The sequence below is a fragment of the Arctopsyche grandis genome, unplaced genomic scaffold (genome assembly GCF_051622035.1).
Source record: "Arctopsyche grandis isolate Sample6627 unplaced genomic scaffold, ASM5162203v2 HiC_scaffold_123, whole genome shotgun sequence".
Lineage (NCBI taxonomy): Eukaryota > Metazoa > Arthropoda > Insecta > Trichoptera > Hydropsychidae > Arctopsyche > Arctopsyche grandis.
Window position 1 is genome coordinate 62,416 of NW_027518468.1, and position 8,084 is coordinate 70,499.

The following is an 8,084-nucleotide window of genomic DNA, read 5'->3' on the forward strand; positions in this document are numbered from 1 at the left end:
TCTCGCAGCTTATTAAAGGTGTAAAGAATGTAACAATGAGATTAAAAATCATAAAGATAAAGCGCATAGGTATGACGAAAAAACTCATTAGAGGGTTTAAAGGTATTACCAAGTGCATTAAAAGAGAAATAATTTGAAACCATTTGTCTTGCCGCGACTTCAAGATATTATAAAGCCAGATGAGAGTCTCACATAGTCTTTTTCAAATTCTTTACTCTGCTGCTTTAAATCAAAAAAACATATTTAAATTAAAAACACAACGAAAACGAAACTTCGGATTCTTAATAAGGAGTTTAAACGTGGGTGGTTGCTTCGTTTAATTATAAAGGCAAAAATGGATGATGTGTCTACATGCCGCCGTGTAGGCCAAGCCTAATACCAATTGAGGAGAAATTTAAAAAATAAATATTTAAGATGGATCCGGTCATAATTCATTGAGGTTTTATTATAAAAAGTATGAGTAGAAACACAATTAATATGCATTATAGACATGCGAAAATATAGGCACCTATAGTGTGTTCAGAAAATTTGGCAAAAGAATACAGGTGGCCAATTTACATCCATGCCTCTTCAACAGTAAATATTGCACCCTGATACATTGTTTTGTGGTCTTCAACGTAAGGACAATAGATGCTACTAATTATTCAGGGAATCTAATTTTCTTTAAAGGTTGCCGTGTATCTTTCTAAAGAAATAATCGCTCAGGCTTAGCTTCAAGTTTGAATCTTAGTTTATATTTATCTTTAAAGCTGACGGCGTTGGGCTAGTGGTCGGCTTGATGATTCACTCCTGTGCTGCCCGGGTTCAACCTCGCTTTGGTTGGTAAAAGAACGAGAACCGGGACGCCGTCACAAAAGTGGGCGCTAGTCGTAATAACCCCACTATAAAAAGACTAGCTTAGGCCGTGATCGGGCCTTGTAAAAACAACCGATCTCCTTGGGTAGTGGCGGCAACAATAACTCCCATGGCAGTAGAAAGCCTACGTAAGCATAGCGCAGGGGTCTGTAGAGAGCCCAAGACAGTATGGTACTGTCTCTAATTATAACGCCAGCTCAAGGTCAATGAGACACTTAGTCCTAAGGCTAGCCGACTGTCGGCAGAGGGATTAAGCTGGCATAAGGGCCGTGGGGGTTTACGCAGCAATGCGGTTCCCCCCGACCGGGTTACAGAGAAACACACGAAGAAAACTAACAAGTATTAACAACTACAGCTTAAATAAATCCGAACATTTTTTATTTTATTTTTAATTAGAATCGAATTAATAGCGAAATTATATTTTTTAAATTATGATTATCTATCGTAATTGTAAACATAAACTATATCTAAACAACTAATTGCCACCTCTTAAAGTTAATTTAAACCAAAAAACTAATAAAAATGCCGCAGAGTAGCACTTTTCTAGATGCATGTTTTGGTTAATTAAAAACATGTTCTTCCTTATATTGAATTAAAAATTAGGGCTCTTCATTTAATTGAAAATTTGATATTTAAGTTGCCGGGGGAGATAAAGCTAATCTAAAAGAAGGATATTCGAGATTTTATTATTACTAATTAATAAAATATTTAAGTATAGAACTAAAATAACCCCTTCAAAATGTATTATTTGGTGAACTATCTGATTTATTCCCTTGAAATTGTTAATTTTTAGGCAAGCATTCTATTTATTTGCCCAATTATTTAGTAGCTACATGCTTACCTTATTATTTGATCATAATGTTTAAATATCAAACGGAAAATACAAAATTATGCTCTGGGTAATGGTATAATTAATTCTCAGAGCAACATTTAAATTGAAACTTTAGAGATTTCTTGGGATTAAATCAATAAAATTGAAGGGACTCGTTAGTATAAAAATTGGGGAATAGATCTATAACTAAAATTTGCTTGTGAGGGTCTAATTTTCCGCTATAATTCTGTTTGATCGCAATAATGAGAAAAGTAACTACGTTTTTATCACTTAAAAGACTTTTCGTTAGATTTTAATTGGATTACAAGTTAAGGGTATAAGATTCTAATAAGACTTTCGCACAATACATTTAGAAAGCAAGTCTCACCACGAAAATTTCTCTGCTAGCAATATTCGTAACAAATCACATCATTTCAACGTTGCATCAAAGTGCCCTGCCTTAAACGTCCTTCATACCACAATTTTCTTTTGCCCCTGTGCTCGCATAAGCAATACGCTACTCAATTATTTTTAGACAAGATAAGGCATTGAATCAAAAATTCTGGTAATAACTTTTCGAATCTAAAGGTACAATTTTATAGTACATTGGGCGGAAATTTAACTTAGAAAACAGAAAAAGCCAAGCACTTGCCCATTAGTAATTTTGCCCTTGCCAATTATGAACCAAAGTTTTCATGGCTTGTTTAAATGACTAAATTATGGTTTAATAAAGTAATATTTTACAGAAATGACGAGGTGAGTAAAAAGAAAAATAAAGGCAATATTTTAATTTATTTCCTGGAGATAAATAATTAGTTTGGAACATTGCTTCACACTAAAATCTAAGAACTATTAATAAAGATCACAGAAATCCTTTCCGAGACTCGGCCTGCTAAAACTTTTGCAAGTAGAACAAACTATTATTTGAAGTAAAAATTATTTATTAGGAATGTTTACAAAGTTTTAACAGAGAGGCTAAGAAAATATGAGTTATCATTAGCCACCACGTGTAAAGTAAATATCATTCCGTTTATACTTCTACAGATGGATTTAATGCTGATTATTGTGGAAATGATAGAAACGGCCTTTAAGACACACAAAATAAGGCATACGTCCGATCCAAGATAAGGGCCTTAAAGTATTTAACACGATTAGAAGAGAAAACACTAAGATAGTACGCCCGAAAAACAAATCATAGAAGAAACTTCCAAAGGCCTGCTAACTACCAGGATGAGCGACCTCAAAGTAATATCCAATTAAATAATGGTAAACACGCGCCACCCTTTAAAAATCATTTTACTTAAATGTTATTATATTTTTCCAACTATAATAAAACGGATCAGCGATAAAATGCTCCGATTTCACTGAAAAAACTGGGGCTTGGCTAAAAAAAAAAAAAAAAAATTCGGATTTATTTATAATGGTAGTGGCGCTCAGGCAAAAAATTATCATTTCAAGGTTCTCTAAAAAGACCTCAGGCTCTTATGCCCATTACTTCCTTTGGGGTAAAAGACCCCGGCCCTAGAACAAACAAATTCCATTGGCCCATAGTTTATCCTTCATTTTAAGACGTTGACAATCCGTCTGTGGGGCTTGGCTATAATTTATAACTCCCTACATTTCTTTTAATCAACTGTTCATACAAAAAGATGAGAAAAGAAGTAAAAATGGAAGTGATCCAGATTAATTATTTAAACTTTGCAAATAAACCATCATGTTCATACAGAAGAGCTTTTAAGCTGTTGATTAAGAGAAATAAGTTTTTTTAAGACCGTTTTAGATTTTAGCGGAAATTTAATGAAAAGAATTTCCTTTATCTGAAAGGCGATCAAAATGAAGAGAGATTCGACCTAAAATTGAAACAAGCCAAGCTTTTTATATGTATTGAATTCTCGGGAATAAATTGGCTTTATATTTTTGCAATTATACAATACCCTACCCTAATTGGAATAAATTTTGGCCCAAGCTAAAGATTTTTGAAATGCAAAAAAACAAGAAAGTAAATATTAGATATGTATAATTGATATTTTATATCTGCAAAAAGCGGCGTTGGGCTAGTGGTCGGCTTGCTGATTCACTCCCGAACTGCCCGGGTTCGAGCCTCGCTTTGGTAGGTAAAAGAACATTAACCGGGACGCCGTTACAAAAGTGGGCGCTAGTCGTAATAACCCCACTATAAAAAGACTAAGACAGTATGGTACTGTCTCTAATTATAACGCCAGCTCAGGGTCAATGGGACACTTAGTCCTAAGGCTAGCCGACCGTCGGCAGAGGGATTAAGCTGGCATAAGGGCCGTGGGGGGTTTACGCAGCAATGCGGTTCCCCGACCGGATTACAGAGAAACACACGAAGAAAACTAACAAAGTATTAACAACTACAGCTTAAATAAATCCGAACATTTTTTTTTTTATTTTTTTTTTTTATATCTGCAAAACAGTACACTGGGTATAAAAAATGAGCGTAGAAATTATTGTAGGTAGAGTGCCATAAAATAATAAACATGTTTCCTTTAACAAAAAGTAAAATTCAGTGTAGTAAGTGCTATACTTGCCACTAAAGAGACATATAAAAAAGATTATCGGCTTATTAAGAATAACAAAAAGACAATTTTTTTTTAAATCCCTCATAAAAGTACACGAAAGTAAAAAACAAATTTTTAATCGTACGATCTAATTATCACCTTAAATAATCTACACCCTTGATAACCATCTGTTAAAAAGTCTATAATCCAAACCTACCACACCATTAAGGCTATACTTACAAGGCAATCACCAAGTTATTTGCAATTTATTCATAGCTTTTATTATCCTTTCCAATAGATACTTAGTAACACCAGTATTCACAACAGCGGGCTTCAAAAACAAGCTAGAGTTCCCCCCTGAAGTGAGTTTGTATGTCTCTCCCCCTTCTTTAAAGTGCCAGTTTTTAGCTCGTTCATATTGTTAATTCAGCTCTAAAAATATTTTAATCTTTCTTTTACTAAGGAATCAAAATCTAATTAAAAATGTGTTGCGCCTCCCTTTGTCGTAAAATTCCTTATTTTACATGGTTTAGGGGCATGTCTAATTGCTAAACTCATAATTATTAGAGTTATTGTTATAAATGCCAGGCCATCACTTTCCACAACTTATTTAAATAGCTTGCTCCTTCATCTGTATTTAGCTCTGCTTCATTCAGCACACTAATCAGATTTAACTTTTTCATAGTGATCCCCGAAATTTGTATTTCAGACTTAAAATTAATTGCTGCCTGAACTGGTTTAATTGTTTTTGTATCTTTATCATATGTGGTATTATTTTTGCTTTAACCCTATTCTAGCATTCTTACAACAAGTTTGCCTTCTTAAAATGAATTTTCCAATGCCTTAAATTAATTTACACAGTCATCCTTGTGTTTTTTTTTTCATTATGCCTTGCCATAAATCAAATGCGCCTGTACCACGATCCAGATGATATTGTGGCAAAATACTTTCCGTCGTTGTAACTTATGCTTTATAATTATTTTGAAAATAAACAAAAAGCAAAACCAAGAAAAAACTTTCCAATAATTTAACTCAGCATAAGATTTTAATTAAATAATGAATCTAAAAATTAAAAACTTCTTTAATTAATACCGCTGTATATCAAAAAATGCCCATCGGGCGGAACCCTGTGTCTTCGCGTTATTAGCACGACGCTCTAACCAACTGAGCTATTAGAGCCGATTTTTTATTTTTATAAATCAACAATACTAACATACAACTTTTCTAAAAGGAGCTTTAATTAGACTAATACTAAAAAAACAAACAAGTCTTAATTTCATCGTAAGGGCCGCTACATAATTAAAATTCAAGATAGTCCAAGAAATACAGAATTGGTCCTAGTAAAATTTAAAATGTTACATAAATATAATTTTTACATAAAAACGAAAAGTACAACAATGTATATATCCCGTGCCTTTAACTCATAAATCAATTATTATGCAAAATGAAAAAGTATGTTTCTTTGGGCCATCTTGCTTCTAAATTAAAAATACAGTATCATTAAAATACAATATCTTGTAGCGAATAAAGTTCCGAAAATAAATGATAAATGCAATCGAAAATTCTATGCACACATAGTATTGTAAATCAGATCTATTAGTTTTATTTATGCTCCTCACCAACAATTTTAAATTATACCAACGGCTTTATTTTAATAACAGAATATAAACCAGGTAATTTTTAAATAATCAAGAGCTTATTATTAATTATATATGGGCAGGCAACTGTTTTTAAAGAGATAGAGATCTGTATAAAGATTCTATGAATTTCGATAGTTTCTTTACTGAAAATATTTTCGGGGATCAATTTAATTGCAAGTTTATTATCGTATTTGACATCCAGAATTCATATGTGCATGATCAAGATGCTGAAAGAGGGGTGTATTGGAACAGATTTCGAACCAATTTTGCTTGCAAAAGCCATTTTAAGATTTTACTAGAAAACACTTAAATTTTTCAAAGCACTTAACTGATAAGTAATACACATAAGTTTTTTAATTAAAGATATTTCACAAAAATGCTGACCTACATTGCTGTATAGATAAAATACTAAATCCTTTAGGTTTTTATCAGTTTATTTATTTAAGGCCAAATCTTTATTGGTTAAAAGTGCTTTAAACAGCCCTGCTTGATTTCAGGGGTTGAATTGATTTATAAAGTTCAATGAGGAATTCCTGCTTAGAGCAGCAACTTCTTCGCCTGCTTGCCGTTATAAAACTTAACCAGTTGCCACATTTAATCCATTTCTTCAAGGTTAAATTTCCTGTTGTTGTACTCGTAGTTCACCTGTTTCCGGTTGTATTTAAAAACTGCTGTTTAAAGGCCTTATTCTGAGTTTGGCTTGAAAATATTGTTGCCAATACTAGATATTTTTATAGCGCCACGAATACTGAATGCTTCATTTCTTACTTTGTGCCTCTTATTGCAGATGTTTAGATGGCAGCAATATCCTTTCAAAGGGGGTTAAAGGCCACCGCACACTCTTTTATATGTTGGTATTCTTCTGGCACCACCAAAAAATAAATGTGAATTTTTCCTTGTTCTTAGATACCTGGCAGGCGCCGAACTATTCTTATGCTTGAATGTGAAAAGGTGATTACTGTAAACAGAGGTTTTACAACACAAACCCACCTCTACAGCCATAGAAAAAGTTGGCCCTTAGCAAGATTTCACAAAACCACCTTTAAAGTCTCATAGCTCGGAGATAAGATATTTGTGAGGATTATTCCCGGTTCTCTGGGTGTGCTTTAGACCCTCACTCGCTGGGCTAAACTCCTTTTTTCCATTATAATTAAATAAATGCCCATGATTTAAATATTCACAATTAAAGCAAATCGACATAAGAGTTTTTGGCACATTCAGTAACAACAAAAATATATTTCCTTTCAATTAAATTACTGTCATTTTTTGCTCAGCACCTAGTTCTGGCGCTTTATTTATGAAGTTTATTATAAATGCCTTTTAACCGGGGTTTTTACATATTAGTATGGTATTGAACCCTAACCCCCAATAAATATATTACTTAATGTTGTTATCTGAAGGCTCATTAGACATTAAGGGTTATTTATTTAAGACTATTTCAACACTTAATAACAGATTTATTTTATAATAAAAAATAGCAATTAATTTACATTATAATAATTATCATAAAGTATGAAAATTGCCCAATTTTAATAATTTCATTAATTATTGCATGAGTAAAATAGCCCTGCTTTTTTAAATTAATTTTGCGCAAAAAGGAGTTATTTGGGAGGTTCATTTTTCGTTTATCTTTTTTTTTACAACTTTAGAGTTTATTTTGTATGTTTCTTTTCAGAAAAATTTTCACAAAAATAATTTGTGAGAATTTAACATTGAAATAAATAAATCATTTTAATTTGGCCGTTTAGACTTTTTTTTGTGAATCTGTCAGCAATGATGTTATGAACACGCTCAGCGCCTGCCAAAGATTGTTTTATACAATTTTTTTATTGGCAGTAAAAATCTAGAAAATTGCAAGGAGAATATCCATTGAAAATAATAATAACAATTTAAAGAACTTAAACTCTTCGTTTTCTATGCTTTCAACTTAAAAAAAAATAGTGAAAAAGGAACATAGTTTTGTTATTTCTAACTTTTAAGTTTCCATGGTGTAGTGGTTTATCACGTCCGCCTAACACGCGGGAGGACACGAGTTCGATCCTCGTTGGAAACAACCTCTTTTTTAATTACCCAGAGTTTTTATAATTTGGATATCAAATAATCTAATTTTTTTCTTTTTTAAAACAAAAAGTTTGCCACAAAGCCTGTCACATGTGAAAACATGAGTTTGTTTATCTCCTTTAAAATCTTTAATTGTTTTATTAGAATTAATCTTAGCACATGTGATCACAAGAGCCCGGTCATCCCCTTTAAAAT

At 32.4% G+C, this 8,084-nt stretch overlaps 1 non-coding gene across 1 annotated transcript; it reads left to right on the plus strand.

Moving 5' to 3' along the window:
- Positions 1 to 7,807: 7,807 nt before the first annotated feature.
- Positions 7,808 to 7,881, plus strand: TRNAV-AAC (transfer RNA valine (anticodon AAC)). Its single transcript has one exon. It is a non-coding gene; the product is annotated as a tRNA-Val (tRNA).
- Positions 7,882 to 8,084: the final 203 nt, after the last annotated feature.